General features: G+C 40.3%; 1 protein-coding gene across 7 annotated transcripts in view; it reads left to right on the top strand.

Moving 5' to 3' along the window:
- The first annotated feature begins 1,869 nt into the window (after positions 1-1,869).
- OSBPL3 (oxysterol binding protein like 3) overlaps positions 1,870-20,927 on the top strand; it is a 91,274-nt gene continuing 72,216 nt past the window's right edge. For 4 of the 7 annotated variants that reach the window (XM_035556413.2, XM_035556410.2, XM_050709256.1 and 1 more), the window contains exons 1-2: positions 1,870-1,972; positions 2,370-2,498. The gene's annotated coding sequence lies outside the window, so the exon portion shown is untranslated. Of the gene's footprint in view, positions 1,973-2,369; positions 2,499-2,873; positions 2,960-20,927 lie in introns of those variants that run through there. The other 3 variants (XM_050709258.1, XM_050709257.1, XM_050709259.1) reach the window with 3 other exon arrangements.

The raw sequence follows: 20,927 nt of genomic DNA, 5'->3' as shown, positions 1-20,927 counted from the left end.
ATTTTAAACTGGAAGAGGATTTGAATTTTGCTTTTTTCATTTCCTTGTCTTTGCAAGGTCTGGAGGCTATTCATCATCAAAGAGCCACCCAGTTCCTTTCTAAATCAAGAAGTGGTCTGAGTTTGGTTTCAGTGGGAGCTCGAACAGACCACACATGCATAGTGCTACCTAACAGTACGTTAGTACATCATGTGATTGCCGGAAAGGTGCCTCATCAACATATTCCAGCTGCCTACATTTTCTTAAAAGATTTGCTGCAGGCTACTTAGTGCCATTAGTTCAATAATCATGTTCTTTAAAAGTACAGTGCTAGTTTTTTTTTTTCCTAAAACTTGTATTTATAAAAGCAATTTTTATAAAACTTGAAATGTAACAAAATGGTATATGTTATTTTTAGATTCTAGTTGTTTGCAAACTGATAAACACCCTCCAGCAAAACCTGAATTCCCACACTGCAGAAATTCAAAGCTACATTAAACAACATAACCAAAAGTAAAACTGCTTTTGTTGCCTTTCATTGACTTTGCTCATTGACACTCACTAAAAATTGCTCCTCATATAAAAATGGGCATAAGTAATGCTGAAAAAGCAGTATTCCAAAGGTCCCGTCAATATTATTTTCAAGTACATTTTATGATCTATTTGAACTAAGGCAAAAATAAGATCATTATGTATAAAAGCAGCATTTAAAGGTATTAAATGGTATGGGATGCTTTAGTGCCTATGGCTTGGGAATCCTCTGCCACACCCTGTTCTTATAAATGTGGTACTCGGTGGCATCTCATAGCCTTTTAGCAAACATGGTTTCATTCACAGTGCAAGGTACCACCCTGAAGATGGGCTATGCTACTGCAAGCTCCCATCCATGAACGCTCTCCCTGCCTTTTGGGATGTCACTTGGAATGGCTTTCCCAAGCACTCCTGGCCTGTTCTGAGGTAGTGTAAACGAAGAGAAGGTTTTCCAGAAGGTTGCCCATGGCAGTGGTGGCATCACTGTCCCTGGCGGTGTTCAAGGAAACGTTGGACGTGACGCTTAGGGATATGGTTTAGTGGGTGACGTTGGTAGTAGGGTGATCATTGGACCAGATGATCTTTAAAGGTCTTTTCCAACCTTAATGGTTCTATGATCTATGTTTCTCTTTCCTGTGACCACTGAAGTAATGAGAAGCACCGAGTGCAGGCTGGGATTGAGAAGCGTTTGGTCAGCTTGGGGCCCGTGATGCTGAGCTGGGAAAGCAGGGGGTCCTTCCGTCCCCTTCCTCTCCTGATCAAGGATTAAACCACACTTCGCACACAAAAACCACACAAGTTCTGTGCCAGGCCACATCCTCCCTACATCCTCACAAGCAGCAATCATTTCGGAAAGACTTCGCGCACACACCACGGGGATCATGGAAACAGCCCAGAGCGCTTCTAACGGCTCAGATCTCATTAGTCACTCAGGCTGTTTCTTTTTAAACAAGACTCTGAGGAACAGGCGAATTTTAGGTTGTGGGGTTTTAGGACGTGAGGTTTTGGGACGTGAGATTTTAGGACGTGAGATTTTGGGATGTGAGATTTTGGGATGTGGGATTTGGGGATGTGAGATTTTAGGATGTGATTTTGGGATTTGATTTCGGGATGTCACATTTTGAGATGTCACATTTTGCGATACCAGCGAAGATTGTACATGCCTGAGGGACGAAGCCCTCCCGAGCCTCCCGTCACGGCCGGCCCCCGCCTCCCGCCCCACCTGCCGGCGAGGCCCCGCCCGTGACGTCACGGAAACACCCCCCCCTTCCCCCGCGATCGGCGGGGAAGCGAACGCGAGCTTCCCTTTGGCCAGCGCGGCTGCCAATCGAGCCCGATGGTCCCGCCCCCCTCTCCCCCACTCCCCCCCCCCCGCGGTGCCGGTCGTGTCCGGTCGGCCGGAGCCGAGCGGAGGCGAAGGTAGCCGAGCGGCTGCCCCGCGCTCCCGCCCTCGCCGGTTCAGGTATTGCCGCTGTGCTACATTAAAATAAAACTGAATAAATCCCGCACCGCGCCGGGGGGCTGCTTCCAGGCGTTTTTTAGCTCTGGGACGGGGCTCGTACTGGCGGGTACGGGGGATGCCCCCGTTGTTCTGGTGGCTTCTCCCTGCCCGCGGCGCAGGGCAATGGGTTAAGTCCCTCCAGCATGGCTTCCGATGGGGTGCGACTAATTACGAGCAATCTGGGGGCAAATTACAAGCAATTTGAACACTGAGCTGCTCCATTGCTCCCAGCCGCTCGGTACTGCTCGCTGAGGCTTGGTTCTACCAGGGGGACGTGCGGGGTGGCCGGAGAAAAAGGCATTTGGTAAATTTACTTCTTCCTTGTAGCGTAATTTGCCTGCTTTGCACTTTTTTCTAGGCCTCCAATGACTGTCACGGCGCTTTTTTCCTTCTCTGCTCTCCGGAGAAGGGACGCGGGCTGTTGCTCCATCCCTTGACTTTAACCGCCGAGTTGGGAACGCTTCGCTCCGCTTCATTTCATCAGCCCGTAAGTCCTGTTTGGGTATACACAGCGTCATTTATCTTAGTTTCCAGCCTTTTCATTGAAAATACGTCTGTTTTTAAATCTTAAGTAAAGCTCTCTAGTCTGCGCTCCAATGGATTAGGCTGAATGTTATCGCCGCGCTTCCACTGCGTTGGCTTCGCAGTTCCTCATCTTGGTGCCGTTCCCCGCCACGCACACGGTGCTAGGCCCACTCCCGTCCCCTTCTATCGTTCTGTACGGCGTCTGGGTTTGAATGCAGGAAGGGTGGGAGGGGAACTTTAGGGATTGGAGATGCTATCTGTGTACGAGCGTGCATGTGTGTGTTCTGGGGGTGGTGCTGAGCAGTTGTGGTTGGGCTGAAATTACCAGCACGTTCACTAAGGACAGGAAATGATGCTGAGGCTCTGATAGAGTGTGCTTATTGCAACGCTGCATGTGTGGCTAGCTCATTTACTTTTGCAAATGTAAGTATGCTGTATTATATACAAAACCTTTTACTGGATGCTGTGTGTATGTCATCTTACAGAATTGGGTCTAGTTAAAATAGCTTATATTATAAACAGATGCACGTATGTCTAATAGGCATGTTATCTAGTATTTCTTTCATTAGTCACGTTCTGTAGGTTTTATTTCATGCTGTGTAGAAATTAGAGTGAATTGTGACATTGTGGCAGTCTTGGATCATATGGTTTCTAATTGTAAGAATGAGTTTTCAGTTGCTACAAACAGTGCTCTAAGCAATTCACATATGAACTACATTTTCAACAGGAAGGCTTTTCTCATTTTGTAGCTGATATACTTCAGGCTTAATTTTGACTTGCTGCTGAGGTCTTTGAGATTCTCAATTTTGGTGTCTGTCTTCTGCCTTTGTGGTTATGCTCAAGCAGTATACTTTGGGGACATGCATAGTTTTTAGTCGCATGCAGCTGTCACTTGTGGTACCGGTATGTAAATCCGTGAAGAATATGCCTGGAAACAAATGTTCTGTTGCTTTAGTTTCTCATTTATCTGAAGGATGAGGAGGTTTTGTGTATGTAACATTATGTCCTCTTGTGGGTGCTTGTCTTTATTCTGTTAACTTAGAAATTAACACTGAGGAAATGTATTTTAATTACCTTAGAATAATTTTTGCTGCCTGCCATCAAGGTTAAGAGACGTGGGTGTTGATGGTAATACGACAATGTAAGTAAAATAGGAAACATAATAGTTGAGAAACATACTGCTGTGGGTATGCTCTTGGGAAGCAGGATATCCATAACTCATTTCTCCTTTCAGTCTGTTTTATCTTGCTCCTCCTGCAAAGGTCCTGAGGCTGCTTGTGACTTCCATGCAGCACATATTATATGATCAGAAATACCAGATTCAATTATATATGAAATTATGACATGAATTAACACAGTATTTTAGTGTTAGTTTAGGATTCTGTCAACATGAAACTCATGGCATATTGTTTCATGTTGCTTGAAACAAACAAACAAACAGAAAGTTGAGGACAGCCTCAGTGAAGGAAGAGAACTTGCACAAATTCTCTTTCTAGTTAAGTGTCCAAACTGAGGTGATTGTTACATGATCCAAGTGCTGGGTTGTTGTTGTTGTTTTGTTCTGTTTTAGCACAAATTTAATGACAGTTCTGGTAAATGCATTGTTAATAAAAGCACTGCGTGCTTTAAGAAAACGCTAGCTGAGATTGAGAAAAGCATTTGATTAGCCCAGCGCAGCTCAGCCTTTACCGTCCTGACTGTCTGGTGTGCAAGAACACCACTGACTCAATGCAAGCTCCTTAGGGTAGAAGTCACGTGTTAATATATAGCAGTAAGCACAACAGCACTTAATTCTATTTCAGTGCCTGGGCATTCTATGCCGCTAACCACAAAAGTAGAAAGAACTAAAGTTGAGCCACTTTGGATGTGGAAGGTGCTGAGCAATATGTGCAGTGCATGTTTGCTAACAATTCTCTGTCTTTGGCTGAAGGCTGAACATGTGGTTCTTGAGTCTTTATTCTGAGGAAAATAAATAACTGTTATGCATGACATGATAGGAATCCTTGTTATGTGCGGTGGAACAGTGAGAGTACAAGATAAAATAAGAGTGAGTACTCCATATAGGAGTGGGAACTGACTTTCACTGACCTTTGAGCTCTGAGCTGAAACAGAGCATTCAGAATTGCTAGGAGTTTCTAGCACTCGGAGGGATCTCCAAACTTACAAATTGTACAGCTGGCTGTAAGAAAGCCTGATAACAGCGGCTGCATAATAGCATCGGGTGAGTCACCGAAGGAGGGCAGCATATATGATTCTCCACATGCCTCTGTGCTTTTCTTTTCAGCATTGTAACAGTTTAAACTGATTTTTGAAAAATTCTTCCTTTGTAGTCATTATATGGCAGGTTAGCCAAACTGCATTCCCTGTCTGACCAGGAGGCGTGTCTCTATTCGTGTTTCTAGGTTTCTCACTTTCAAGTCGTGTTGTTAAGGTACAAGTACCTGGCCTGAAGGTTCCCTCTTCGGTCTTTCAGTAGTGGGGGGTTTATTGGTTGGATCATATTAGGTTGGCAAATACAGCTGCTGCCATGTCAACAACTATTTTTTTCTGAATGTTTTCTTTGGCACTTATGTTAATACGGGTGTGCAAACAAATCTACCTTTCTTCTGCCTCCTAATGTAAGGCATCAGTTGGGAATTAAATTTTTTCTTTTTGATTAATCTCCCCATAATGCCAAGTTCTTAGTGATAGCTTCAGATTCTGCCTGTGTGTTGGTTAAACCAAAACATAACATTTTTACTGTGTTTTTTTTTTTTAAGGTATACAGTGCCATAATTGTCATGCAGCGCTTGTATTTAACTGCTGCTCTTAGAAAGAAGATGATAACAATCCAAAATATTAAAGTTGAGAAACTAATCCTTGTTTGCACCAGTGTTTATTTTCTCTCTTCTTTTTCTTTTAAGTTAATGATATGCACTGTACTTCGATGTTGGGTTTCAGTAATGACTTTTTGTTGTTGTTAGAAAAATTTGAAACATGGGGCTTTCTGGCTATGTGGTGTATCCTCATGTGAATGTTTTTAGACTGGAAGTTTGAAACATTTCCCTGGCTGAAGGTAGTCTTACTCTTCCCTCATCTTAATTTCTGCCATTTCTGTTATTGTTACTTACGATAATAATGCCATGACTCTACTTTTGCTGTCATCTTATCTGTTGTGGCCATCGCTTAAATCACTTTGAGGTCACCTTTCTCTGATGTTCTCTCTTTTATTCCCCTATTTTCCCATAATTCTGGAGGTTTTTCCTAGTCTCAGTGTGTATGCATCATTGTTCTGTTATTTGTCTGTTCCATTTTCCATATAGTTGCTGGTGAAACCGAATGAAGCTCCAGGTCTTAGCAGTTCTAGTAAAGAACAACTGTGTGGGCATACTCTATTGCCTTAAGCACTTTCTTCCTTCTGCTTGGACAGTAGCTGAAACCACAGAAGAGACAAATTCTGAATGGCCTGTCAGTCACCAACAGGACTGTGTGTGTGGGAGACTTTATCCTTCTCAGTGCACAAGCCCATCTGTGTCATTCTTAATTCTGCTTGTTACTGAAGGTTAAATCCTGCCCTTCAAGTTTTAAAACGAGCAGAGCAGAATCCTGGTCGCTGGCGCTACATTTTTCTATCTCTGCAACCAGTCGCTCATATTAAAAATTTCTGTTGAAATGTCTTCCTCTCCTCTAAGTTAATTTTTTTTGTCGGTCTAGAAAAATAGCCTTGAGAAGGGGCGGAGGGAGTTTCTTCATAGTTTTAACGCCCTAAGTGAAACATACAATTGTTGTCCTTATAGGGGAGCTTTTGCTGTCCTGTCTGTAAAGGCAAGAGATGGCGTTGAAACCAGTTTTGATAAGTTTTGTTGTCAAAAGGTTTTTGCCGCTGCCTCAGGCTGTGAGGCATAATAGCAGCGTCTCCCCTGAACATCATGCAGAGCACGTCGTGCTCGTATTGGCATCTGGAACTGCGCTGGTTGCAGCCACAGTGCTAGCAAAGGAGCTTGTTTAATAGTCTTATAAATTACTGTATTCTGACAGAGCGAACAGCTCCCTCGTTTGTTTCCAGATCCCTTGCTTGTGACAAACCCGAGTGCTGAGATTCCCTAGATGCAACCATGACAGCACAAACGGTGAATTTAAGTGCAACTTGTAGTGGCGGGGCAGGGTGGAAGTTTCATTATGAATGGGAATCAGTCGCTGACCTTTTCATATCTTTAATTTAAAAAATAAAAGTAAGAAAGGAAGTGTCTGTTTTCGGTGGTACTGCTTGATCGCTTTAGCTAAGTAAGCGTAAATTATCAGTGTCAATGGGGATCCCCAAAACACTGGTGATTACCATCTGCATACTGAGGAGCTGATGATGTTAACTCCAAAGGATGTGGGCAACGGGGAGTCTTTGCTATTTCGTAGAGATGACTGTGGTAGGAGTGTGGTGCCTTTCTCAGGTTCCCTCCCTGATACTGTGCTGCTTGCCAGACACAGGCAGGCTGATACTTGCTGACAGATACCTTTCAACAGTTTAGTAACTCCTCACATTTTGTTTTTTCCTTCTCTCTTCCCCTCGTGGGATGTATCTGTGTCTACAGCTGAGTAGTACTTGACCCCTCTGATTTTGGGAATCCTGCAGCCATTTGGGTAGCAGATGTTCCAAGAACTTTCCGGTCTTAGCGTGTATCAGGCTATTTGGACCTGGTATTATTGCTAAAAGATTGCAAGTCTTTGCTTTCTAAATAAGTGATAATGGAATGAAGAAACAAAAATTAACAACCAGGGGGCATTATTGAGACTATATCTAAAGATAAGATTTCTCCTTAACTTTTTGCTGGCGAGTAAGAGTGATTAATAAGTCTGTGCAGCCTACCCTGGTGCTGTGATGTCCTGGAAGCTTCTCAGAACGGCGTCTTACTTGCTGTTACTGTCAAACAGGGTTTGTGGAATCCCTCAGAGCACTTATCTTTAGTTTCCTTAAAAGATAGCATTCTGGTAATGGTTTTGTCCTGTCCAACATCTTAACAAATGACAAGAGACAATGGGCACAAAGCGAAGGAGCACAGGAGGTTCCATCTGAACATGTGGAAATATTTTTTTATTTTTTTATTTCCACTGTGTGGGTTACTGAACACAGGTTGCCCAGAGAGATTGCGGACACTTCATTCTTGGACGTATTTAAGAGCTGTCTGGACACGGTCCTGGGTGACCAGCTGTAGGTGGCCCTGCTTGAGCAGGTCAGTTGGACAACCAGAGGCCCCTTCCCACCTCAGCCATTCTGTGGTAACTAGTAGCGTATTTTGCGGTTTAGCTTAGCGCAACTCTGCTCTGCAGACTCTGCTAGATTTAGAATTTTATTTATTTTTTTTTTGAAAAGTCACTTGCAGTCCTAGCATTCTTTTCCAGTCTTGCATGGGTCAAGAGTGGATCGGATCACTGCACATCCTTGTGAGTGGGCTGCAGGTAATCTTTCATACAGCACGGTGCAACCATAGTTGGAATAGGTTATTTCTGGATGATTTCTGGTGTATCTGACAGAAGATGACTTCTAGAAATAGAAGAGAGCTAGAACTAATGGGGTTTGCTGATACGATGGCCAGATAACAAGGAATTTGCAGATGAAGAGGGGAGAATCTAGGTTAAATCTACTTTTGTCACTGAACTCTAGCAACAGCCATGTTGGGGAAAAAGAGTTGATACTTCCTGTGAATTTTTTTGACTATGGCCTAACAGTAGAAGGAAGAGAATTTTGGTATAAGGTCTACAGGACTTCGTCGTGTCCTGGCAAGAAAGTTACTGGCTTTTGGGAAGTGAATTTAGTAGCTTTACCCTTAGTAGCATCAACAAATAGTCTGAGGGCACCCAGCTGGGTTTAGATTCTTGAGCTGCGTGGGGGGGTTGTTTTGCGGTGCTATTCTTAAGCTTCCGGGGGAGGGATCTAAAGGGAAATGAAATGCAAAATTTTCATGTTGAGTGAAAAAGTTGGACAGAGTATTACGATTGCTTCTTGTCTTCCTTAACTGAATACTACTGATAATTTATACTGATTGACTGTTGTGAGTTAACCCCTGTAACTCACCGCCAGCTAAGCACTATCACATACCAGTAAGCCAAAAAGTAAGCTAAGCCAAAACCAGTGAAAAACCTATCTTTCATTTTTTCCTGTGGTGGCCATGATATCTCTGAATTCACTTTCAGATTTCTTACAGTTCTTCAAATCTATGTACCTTGTCTGCAAGGTGATAAAACCAGAAGCACTTAGTATTACAATAACATAAGGAACCTTATAAAACTGAAGCTCACTTACTAAATATCTCCCAGTGCTTAGAGAGTTGCAAATTGCTGAGAAAGGGGAACTTAATGAAGTAAGAAACTGTTGTTATAAATAAAGTTCTTGCCTTTTTGCTGATGTCCAGTCCATATAGTTGAAGCAAGCTTTTAACATCCTATTTCTTAGAATAAGAATAAACATACACTGCTGAAATGATGTGCTTTTTTTTTTCTTCACTTAATTCACTGAATAAATATGGAACTTCGTGTCAGATTCAGAGATATTAGAATTTTCCACAGAATAGCTGAATCACAGGCTTCTTTCTACACACAAACTTCTTATTTTTCCACGTCTTATACTACACAATATCATATCCTTTGAAGTTCAGCAGGATCAACATTTCTACTTGCAAATTAACAGCAGAGCCGTCACCAGGATATCAGTCTGGCAAATGAGACTTAAAAAAAAAAAAATAATATTGCTAGGCTTTCACAAAATGGACTATTTGACAAGAGTGACTAGTAATTTTTCCCCCTCTTTTATTGTAGGGGCACTTAAGTGTTCAAGGTCACTTTCTTCTGGCATGTCATATTTGTGGAATTGCTGGTGTACCAAAGATCCCTTACGGGTGCTAATCTTACATTTTAAAAGATCAAATTTCAAGTAATGTGACACCACTGGGTATTTTTGAATGCACACAAGGTCATTGTTTTTATCAGGTGAGCTTTAAGAATTTGCTTGTAGTCCTAGTTGATGAGTGTGATAAGTTGAACAGGGAAGATGCATCTCCCCATTTATTCCTAGCTGTTTCTTCGTCCTTCTTGCTTTAAAGCAAATGGCTTCCTTGATTCCACTGTAATTCAGTGGTGGAAGAGTGGCTGTATCTGGGTGTCGTTAAGTGACTTTGGGAAATACTTGCGGAGCTTGTCTGTGATGGTGCGCCCTTCCTACTAAAGAGGCATGGGGAGAACTTTGATTTCATGGCATGGCTCAGTACCTGGAAACATCCACATCTTCCTAACTGTGGATGCCATTTCAGCCTTGGTAATCCTGACACAATGACAGTTCATATTGAAGTACCAAATGTTCATTGACCAACGAGCTTGCGTTATTTGCTTTAATATGGCTAGAGTGCATGGTTAACATAGAAACATGCCACGTTCAGTGTAGAATGAGAATTGTGTACTTCTGATGTTCTCAAACAAAACTGTCAAACAGTATTTTAATGTGCAGAGTCCTACTTAAGAATCATCTTTGCTTACGGTTAAGTGGATTTTATGTTCTGAAACTAAAATGTTGTTTCTTGAATAATAGGAAGGTGGAGTGCCTTTTTCAGTGTGTCCTGTCTCCCGGCACTCACGTCTTGCAGAACTTGAATTCATAAGGGAATTTCGTTCTGAAGGACTGTTGAGCAATGAAATCAAGTGCATTGCCACTTGTACGATGGGTTACTTAAGGAGAGAGAGAAGGAGGTGTAGGCTGTGTATCAGTTGTTGCTTGCTGTTGTATCTATCAAATCGATCTTCTGTTTTAGCCTGGCCTGATACGGTTACAGCTGAGAGGAAGGGAGGTGTGTGGTAAGAGAAATAGAGATGAAGGATGGGAAAACAGATTTTTATGTATGAATATACGTATCTTTAATTCTCGCTGCTTATTCTGGTTGACCAAACTGCCTTGTTTTTCTTTTTAACTTCCCTATGTTTCTTTCTGGGCCTTCAAAATAATCAGAAGTCATAATCTGGGTAGACGTGATTAATAATAATAAAAACGAAAAAAACAGCTGGTGGGAAAGAAACTCTAGCATGTCTTATGTCAGTGCTGACTGAGTTAATGGTTTACTCTTTGTTGGATCTGCACAGATAAAGGTGTATATTAAATTTCTGATTATTTTAAAATAGACTTAGGGGAAATGTGGAAAATTATTTTAGAGCAGTCTGGGTTTACAGGTTGCATTGTTAAGGTTTACAAGCTGAAGCATAGGAGAGACTTCCTTTTTTTAAAAAAAATAAAAATAATAATAGTAATTGCCTGCCAGATTTCTCTCTTGTCATAGTTCCGATAGCATGGACTAATTGTAAGGAAATATGATGAAGAATTGTCATGTTTGTATGGTGAGAAGTATGTTGGACTACTTGTTAAGAATGGGATGAAAGAATTTGGGCAGTTTCCCAAAAGTAAAACTTATATGTGCTGTTTTGCCTTGCACTGTTTGTAATGTGAGCCAAGTAGCTTGTACAGTAAGGAAGAAAGAACTATGTATTCATTTAATATAGATAGTGTAAATTTAAAGAATTCAATTAAATGAAAAGGTTTATGTACTACATAATGAAGTTAAAATTTTCATTGTAATAACTCTTATTGCTTTGTTTTGGGAGTTGAAGAAAGCTGTTCTGATCCCTGCACTGAGATTCCAAAATGCTTGTTTTTGTGTATCAGGGTTCCAGAGCTCTGCAGTACTCATCTTCAGGAAGTCAAGAACATGCAAAATATTTTCATCTTCGAAAATTTCATCAAATTAAGAAGAAAATATCAACAAATCTCATTGTCAAAATTAATATAGTAAAAGCCACATATGCTCAGTAGCCTAAACATAGATTCTAAAAAGTGTTATTTCCTTGATCTGCCACTTTTTGAAATTAATATTCCATAAGAAACAAACAAGCAAACAAAAAAAAACCACCACACACACCATGATAAATAATAAAAGAAGATCATACAGAAAAAATACAGGTGCATGAGTAAAGCTGAGGTAATTCATTTTTAGTAAGGGAAATTCTAAAAATATTACATCAAGGTCACTTGGCAGACCAGGTTAAATCACCAGTAGATTTTTAAGTAGTATATAATGGTATTCTTACTGAAAGCGGCTGTACTGGCACTTCATATGAGTGGAAGAGAGGCCCTGGATACTCATCTTTGGTATTTCTGTTGCAGTCAATACTTTTGTATAATCCCTTTTGTAATCTGACAAAGCATCCTCTTAAAAATAGTTGGAGCTTTGACCTAGTTGTCCCATTAACAGAGTATTTCAGAACTTCGTTGCTTTGACTAAAATGCTATTCCAGGATTCTGGATAAATGCATTCACACCCAGTCTGTGCATCTAGCTAAAATTAGTGTTTTCTCTCACCATTTATAAGGGCACCTGTATTCCCTCTGCACCTTTGTTTTGCTAAGCTAAACTGCTTAACTTCTCTTTCAGCTCTCATAGGAACGCTCTCCATTTCCCCTGTCATCTTTCATTTCTACTTGAAGAGATGCAGAGAATCTAGTGATTGACTACATACGCTCCAATATTCACTTCAGGAGGATATTCTGTTGTCCATCTCCCTTGCAGAAGAGTACATTTATCTCTCGTATGTCTTATGTGCTATTTTGGGCTTCCTGAGTGCTAGCACTGCCTTGCACAAAGATTTTTATTTTTTTTAATGCGTCTCTGTATTATCTCTGTAGAAAATGCCTTACTTCATGTCAAAGAATAGCTCTTTATTTTCAAGCCTTCATCAAACTGGTGATTTAGTGAATCTGCAATCAGCTCAAACAGGCAGGTACCTTCCCTTCCTTGGTTGCTCCCAGCTGCTCCCAGCAGAATTTGTGCTCATCCTGCTCCTTGGATTGCTGGCCTTGCCTCTGGGACTTGAGAGCTGCGCTTTGTCTCACTGCTTCTGTTCGTGTGGTTCCTTCACCTTGTGTTTTGGTCACTTGGTGCATCAGAGGTGCCTCTGTGCTTTTTGTCAGCAGGGAATTTCGGTAGACGCTTCAATTCCTTTGCCACTAGTAGCAGGACTAGTGAATAGAGCCCCAAGATAATTCTTAGTAACCTCTTCTGGTGATCTCTGTCCAGCCTGGTATTTTCTAATTACGTTCTCTGACCAGCTGCTTAGTTACTTTGCAATGCTGCTGTTAAATACAATCATTTCCAGCTTGATTAGTATGTTGTATGCAGTTGTCAGGTCTAGATGATATCTGCATATTTCACTCACTTTTAATTTTTTTAAAAAATTCATCATATACCATTGACTTTGATATTTCTGTATGATTCTTTGACTTGATCTGAGATCTTGCATGTTACTGATTGTAGCTGGCCTGATTTCTTTTCTCTGCTCCCTAACTCTGAAGATAAGTGTCCTGTTTGCTCTCCTATCATAACTTACCTCCTACTGTGTGTGCGTGTCGGGGGGGTTGTTGTTGTTTGGGGTTTTTTGTTTGTTTGTTTTTGCTGGTCTGCTTAAAAAGTATATATTGTTTCTTTTTAAATGTGTAGATAAGGTAAGGTGAGGTAAACAGGTAACCTGAGGATGCATGAAAGTTTTATTTGCAACTGTGTACAATTTCCTCTGCCTTTTCTTTCAGAGATCTGTAACAGCGTTGCCTGGTTTCCTCAATTCGTGCTCAAGAAAGCTTTTAGTTCTGATTCCATGTCATAATTTCCAGGCCTGTTTTGTAGTAGGCATCCTGTCTTTGTTTCTCTACTAGGCAGTAGTCACCACCAGGTTCCTTCTTTGCTTAGTTTTGATGTGTTGTTGAAGAACTTAATTTTAAATATTTTTTTAAAGTCCATTTTTTGGAATGTTTTAACTTTATTCCCACACTTTAACATATGAGGTGCAATTTCTTTAATCAATTCCTTCCCTGCCTTTCGGGAGGGTTGGAGAAGCTATTTATCTACTTAGGCCTCTTTCATCTCACGAGTTGTCTTCTGTATGCTATCTTCTGTATGCTACACCCCACGAGTAACTTCCAGATACATTTCTACACCTTAAACGAAGCAGCAGCTCAGCATTTCTGATTCGGAGAATCTGAATTCCTCAGCCCACCTGACTTCAGCTAAATCCTTTTGCTTATTATTCACTTGTTGGAGAAGTTAATCTCTTGTAATGCACACTTCTCTAATATTTTTTCATTCTAATAAAATCTGTACCGAGGCTGGATTTTGTGAATCTATTGCAGACTCACAGCACTCTGAACAGGGCAGTCCTTCTTTAAGTGCTTTTTTGGACCCAAACAGATTCTGTTCTTACTTTGCAGTGTTTTTTGTATATATATACTCATATATATGCATATATATATACACTATATATGTGTATAGTGTGTGTGTGTCTATATATTTTAATCTATCACAGTTTTAATTTGTGTCAATATGCATCACCCCAACATCTGCTTCTGACTTCTGAATAGCACGGGCTTTACGAAAAGCACATATGTGCTTTAGCCACCAAGCCTCTGTTGTCCCTGTTATATTTAGCCTTATATTTAATAACTACTTCAAGTTACTCAGTTTTGTAGAACAAGCTTTTTTCTTTTCATTTTTCTCCTTTTGTTTTACTGATTTTGAATGAATGCACTGATACTTCAAAACACTTCATGCGGTCATGTAAGTTTAACTGGACAGACTACTTATCTTTCTGACCCCTGCTCACATCCATGTTAGGACTTAGTCTTTTGTGAAACTGTCAGAGAGAAGAATCCTTCATGGCCACATCCTCATTTTTCTCTGCTGGTGCAGTGAAGTTAGATGTCAAGACTGGGCACCCACGCAACAACTCTCACTTCTCACTCTTATCTGTAAATCCCTTCTTGGGTACGTCACCTGTGCTAGAGGGTCAGTGTCTTTGTCTCATGAACAGTCCATAAGCAGGAAATTCCTTTTTCCACAAGTAGCTCTGAATACTCTGGTGTTTCACCCAACTTTCTCTCTCTTCGTTATTTATTCTGTCTCTTTATTAAATCCCTTGAGATATAGCTGGATCAATTGTTTGAAGTCTCGCTACATAAATAATCCTCATTTTTCTTTATTTTTCCCTCACTGTTCTGTTCTCTAAGTGTAATTTAAGAAACCTTGAACACCCAGGAAAAATAAGCTTCAAATCAGCAGGGGAACACCTAAAGTGCAGGGAGGAGGGAGAAAGGCTTGCATGTGTGAATTACTTGATCTGGCGGTGGAAGCATTCACTTAAATGGGATAAGATACGTATCCATCTGTCTATCTGAAATCACATTGAAGTGCATTATCTATCTATAGACAGATTATACATAGATATATCTATGGGAGAAAGCGCATATATATCAGTCACATTTAAGCGAGTGTATGTATGTATATTTATTTCTTTCCTCTTAATGTCACATACATAGTAGCAGCTGTTGCCAGTGTTTTTCAGCAGCTATTGTTACAGCTGAATGAGGCAATCTTGCAGGTCACCAAATGCAGAGAAAAGAAAAGAATCTGGTAAATAAGTAAATTTTGGAATGTGTAGAGATGTAGTTGGCCACATGCTTTTCTGGTTGCCTCTTCCCCCAGGAAAAAGTCTTTGAATAAATGTTCTTTGAGTGGATTACAGCTTCTGGAGGATGGAAGAAATTTATTCTCATGGATCCTGTTGTTTTAACATAATTGGTTTTTAATTAATTACTTTTTTCCATGGAAATTTTGTAAATATTTAGGCTTCAGCTGTCCTGACCTGAGGCTGAAGGTACTCTTTTTTTGTGTGTGTGGGGGGGGGTTTTGTGTGCGTGTGAGGCTAAGAGGAAAAGAAGAAGGGGTTATACTTACATAAGTGTTCTAATTTTGGGGAGGAGAGTAAAATCTCTCCAGTATTACCAATAGCAAGAAAACAAATCACCTTTTTCTAGCATCTTTTCTCTCCTGCTAATCTTCAGATCCAGATTTACTGGACAGTCACATCAGGTTATCGCAGTTGCATGTTTCCTTTCCCAGACTAATCCTGCGTTTGCTTTGGCTGATGTCCACCATGCTTCCAATTCTTTCCCTTGTGCATTTTTGCCTCTCGACCTTTTTTAAAGGCAGCGTGCGGTGCATCTCTTCTTGCTGCACCTTATGCAATGGATTTAAATGCAGGGAGAGGGTGGGATACTACGAGGCTGGGGCACCAACTGTGCTGAGGACTTCTGGGTCACACCAGTTACCACAGAGCATTTAGGGTGTGTTTGTCCACCATAGGTGCATGATGTTTGCTTGGTCTTTTGAAATATTCAGCTGTACTGAATAGGCTGTTGTGATTGGCAGGGTTTTAAAACAAAAATGCCTTCTGTAAGAGTGACAGAAGGTCTGTTACACAAAGCCTCTAGAGCATTTGTTCCTATTTTTGACATCATTTATCCACATTTTAGTCTGTTACTTCGGAAAGAAAAATCTCAGTGGCAACGAGTGGTGACACTGCAATTTAAACTACAATTTAGAGATGGAGAAATGAAGTCTGTCCTTGGCTGCCTTGACAGCAGAGAGTTGTTCTTCCCTTCTCCTGTTCTGTGTCCTCCGCTCAGAAATGGTAGGCAGGAAAACTTGTGGGATGCTAGACTTGGACTTGTTCAGTGTAGTAGGTATTTCCTGGCAGCCCTCCAGCTGGTGCTCCTACAGCATGTGCACAGCTCGGTAACACAGGCAAAGCTGGGGTTTTAGCTAGCCCATCTTTTCAGCTCTAATGCTGCACTCAGTAATTCGTGTGGTCTGATGAATACTTTTTTTTTTCTATAAGTAACAATACTATTTTTGTCCCCACTCACCACAGACAAAAGGGATGAAGACGACCGGAAATCTTAAAAATATATATATATATATTTTTTTTTTTTTGAAGAAGCTGAGTTCAGCTCAGTAAAAAGAGCAGAGGTTGGATAAAACTAGAGAGAAAAGGTGAAGAGGAGGGGGTACAAGCAGGTGATGGGAGGGGTGTGCGGTCAGTGGAAAGACTGTCACTGCAGCAGTGGCTCCCCGCTTCTTGAATTTGAAGAATAGCGGGGGAACTGCAATTGCATAATGACCTGTAAAATGGAGGTTAACAAAAATGCAGAATCTGTAGAACATATTTCTAGGTGTCAGCCAAATTTTCAGCCTGTAACCCTTTATCAGCTCAGAGAGGGAAAGTGAAGCCTTGCTATGTAAAACTTTCGCAGTTACGTCTTTCAAAATCCTTCTTCGGTGTAAGAAGGCAGAAGAGAACTTGTTTCACGCCTTTATTGGGGCGGTGCAGTCTCTGCAGCTATAGCAGATTTTGGACTCCCTCGTGTGTCACGCAATACACGGCAGCAATACAGGTAAGGGTCAGGCTGCGTGCGAGTGCAGGAGACTCACCCTCCTCTTCCTCCCCTGGGGTGCTCACGTCGGCAGTGCACGAAGAAGCGAGGTGGTGCCAGGGCAGCTTGCTGGTGAAGGCAGTATTTTGGCTGGAAATATTGGGCAAGTGAGACTCAGCACAGTCTGCTAATACAGTGAAGAAATGGCAGAGTCCAAAAAGGAGCAGGTACGGTACGTAAATGGAAGCAGAGCGGTGGAAGAGCAAAGCAAACGGTAGCCTGTTGAAACCAGTCCTTCTCTACAGGTGTTTGAAACTCTTAAAACTTAATCATCGTTAAGGTTTGCTTCCTGTTTCTCAGTTGTGATACACGACTGTGCGCCTATCAGCTTTTTCGAACTGGAAATTTTTTCTCTTGAAAGACAGAAAAGCTGCGGGGAGCTATTAGATTCTGAAAGTCATATTTAGCTCAGAGCAATTAAAGCTAGCACTGCATGATGACATTTGTAACTAGCTTATCCATCATGCAAACTATAAGATTTTAATGTTTGGTTTCAGTCAGACTTGGCATTACTGACAGCTTTTGCTCACATACATCAAACTGAATTTTTGAAGGCAAGTCTATTGCCGAATAAATCTGGCAAGATGCTTGCTTTCTTACTGGTGCTTTGTTCCTAGCTCCAATTTCAGTGCAAACCAACATAATTCTGCACCGCTTCCAAAAAAGGGGTAGTTGTGCTCTATGGGTCCTGTCTGCAGCTGCTTGGTTTGTTCTTTTTATTGCCTAGATTTTGGCACAAGCATTCCTGCAGCGAACTGGTTCAGCTAACAGTGTGGCTAAAAGTCTGGCTTCTTTCCTGCTTGAGTTATGAGCTGGACTAATTTCCCAATCTCATTCCACTCTCTGGTCGTGTTGCTACTGGTTTTACTAGGAGTTGCAGCAGAAACAAATGGCAAACTTGGAGACGGGAGAGAATTGGCTGGTTACTCCTGAAGGGCCTGGTTCTGCCTGCTGCAGACCTGTACCCAGTCACATCTTGTCGCCAGATCAGCTCTTAGCTTGTTGCAGCTCTTCCAGACATACTTAGAAATATGGCGCTTCTTTAGGAATGGTACAGTGCAAAACAGCTTAATGAATTGTGGAGTTGTGAAAAGGTCAAGTATTGCATTTTTTTTTCCTTGATATTCCTGATAATTAATTTCCTCTGTTCTGCTTTAAATGAGCATCCCTCTATGATGCTCACATGAGCCGTAGTCACCCACTGAGAGTTAAGTTTGTTGTTCTATTCCAATGTACCACGCTGTAGTTTTCCTAATGTCTGTGGATGTGACAGCGAGAAGTTCTACATATTGCATCTGCACAAGTGGGGATTATTTTTTTTCAGAAGTACAAAAAAAAATTAAGAAAACTGTAGATCAATCAACAGGCTGTCAAGTGTTGTATTTAATCTGGTCTGGATTTCCCAGATGATTAGGAAGTGTGCTTACCTGCCTTGCAAAATATTCAGAAACTTTTTTTTTTGGTAAAAAATAAATTTCTACCTGTTGGCCCATTTTATAGGTAAGTTGTGAAGAGGACTGACTTCATGAGCTGTGTTGAGCTATACAGATATCCGTATGACCAAAGAGCTACTGTTTTTGTCTTTCAGATTTAGAATCTGATCTGTATTTCCTGAGAGCAGAGATGTTTATTTTGTGGTATACTCCACTTTTTCCCTAAATAAATAAATAAATAAAAGGGGGAAAAAAAGAGTCCAAATTGCTTGCTCTTTTAATTTCTCACGAGGGCTTTGTTCTGTGTTTTTGTTGTTGTTTTGTTGTGTTTTTTTGTTCTTTTAATAAAAGTGAGAGTAGCCCCACCACCAAAACCCTGGAACTGTGCCTATGTTGGTCGTGTCCCAGAGTTTGCCACTGCATCCCTCTGCCTGTTACTGAATTAGATCGCTGTATGTAGCACAGTGAGGCTGGGGAGCAGTAGGGAACATGGGTACACGCTCCCTGCAAGCTCCTCTTTTTGGACTAGCGAGTTGCAGGAAAAATTTCATCCTGGGGTAGGAGGACTTATTATATATTCAAAAAATATAGAAAGACTGGAAGAACAAAGGCACCCATTGGCTTTAATGGGGCAACTGAGTGTCACTCTCCTGTAGGGCACTTGCCATTTCAGTGTGATACGTAATATATTCCTGATAAATAATGTAGCTTTCTCAAACTAACCAATATCAGATTACTTTTTTCCCCTCTCTCTTTTACTTTCTTCATACAAACAACACAAAGAATTAAAGGCACTATTTTTCAAAGTTAGTTGTTTTTTTTTTCTGTTTTTTTTTTTTTTTTAGAAGCTTATCATAAGGTTATTCTGTTGCCTTAACCATGAGAAGTTTTTAATGCGTGATTAGTGGGTAGTTTTAAATGTAGAACAGCTTAATTTTTGAGATACTGGGAAAAGTGCCAGCCATAGATTTGGAAAAGTCTGACTAATAAAATCATAAAGCTGGTTCATCACTCAAATATGTTATTATTTCAGCTGCCTCTGCCCACTACAGGCTCCTACAGGCTAAAAATGTCAATGGGCTGTTGCATTAGTAACTATTTTAGGTCTTTAAACTTAAAAGGCAGAACAAATGAAAGAACTTTGATATTTTATATTAATCTAAAGTTAACACATCAAGTTTTTTTTTTAACCTGCCTTTAACAATTTCCAACCTTAACATCTTGATTATTATAAAAATAAACAAGCTCATACGTTAAAAGATCGAATCCTAAAATTAGATCACAGATGTTTAGATCCCAAACCAGCTGGGGGTGGTGGCATTTTCAGGAATGTAACAAATAGAAGAAACAAGGAACTAAGTATAAACGTGAAATTAGGAGTTATTAAATATAGACAATTGGTAAGAGAAGGCAAAAGTATTACTCAAAACTCAGCAGGTTGAAAACAGGGAAAAGGATTTTTTTTTTTAATTCCCTGGAAAACATGCCAATATTTTAACAATAATACTAAATAAAGGCTGTAATGCCAATAACTAAACAAATGCAGAATAATTTAGTTGCGTTACTGAAAAGAAGCTGTATGGTTTATCCACAGCATGTAGAAATAATGACTAAGAAAAAAGTTATAACTGCTAAAGCTATATATATATATACATATATATACACACACACACGCATATATGTATATTTATATTTTTTCAAATCTACATAGTAGATAACAGTTTTTAATCAAGGGTACAAATAATTTGAGGAATTCTGTTCTTTCATGTTGATATTGAAGAAAGATCAGGAAGGCCTCAGAGTACTGGGAGAAGCTTAACGATGGGCCAGATTTTATAAACAAAAAATGATATGTGGTACCCAGATACTGGTTTGCCTTGTGGTGATTATAGAGTTCTGGGAAGATTGTCATCGATATGGGAACTGGCTTGGTTCAACAGAAATTCAAATTTAATAATCATAGAATCATACAGTCTACGAATATAGAAATAGGTGAAAATATCAATCCTTTTTAGCACAAATTGGTGGTGTTCAGATTGTCCAGAGATATTGTACAGGCTGCTAAAACTGCAAAGTTGGATTGTCTTTAGAAAAAAAAAAGCGTTTGAATAAATGTTAAAACTGCATGTTGGTTGCTACAAAGCAACAGATGAATAATGATGAGAGTTTGTCAAAGACAGTAGTACCCCCTGGCAACTCTTCCCATGTAGGGCTCTTCCTTCTTTTTTATGCTGACAAGATGTGTGAGAGTGGGTTTCCCTACCCCCTAAGTAGAGTCACATCTGTTGTGCAGAATCCTGGATCCTTTGGGCAAGAAAGTTTTCTGTTACAAAATGTATTAGTCTGTTAGTATGTTAGTAGCCTAAAATTTAGTTGCTTTTTTATATAGGAGAATTTTGCTAACCTGAACTTCTAATATATATATATATATATATATATATATATATATATATACACATACACACACATACCCTTCAGGAGAGGAGGATGTAGTCATAGATGCTGTATTTTAGGGAAAGATTTTAGTTAACAACAGCAACAAAAATTTCAAGATATTTGTAGATCATATTTTGTATCTCTCTCATGCTTCCCAGGTACGGACGGATAAGTTTTATTTTTCACCTGATTTTTTT

The sequence above is a fragment of the Cygnus atratus genome, chromosome 2, assembly GCF_013377495.2.
Source record: "Cygnus atratus isolate AKBS03 ecotype Queensland, Australia chromosome 2, CAtr_DNAZoo_HiC_assembly, whole genome shotgun sequence".
Classification (NCBI taxonomy): Eukaryota; Metazoa; Chordata; class Aves; order Anseriformes; family Anatidae; genus Cygnus; species Cygnus atratus.
This window is presented reverse-complemented; position numbering and strand designations above follow the sequence as displayed.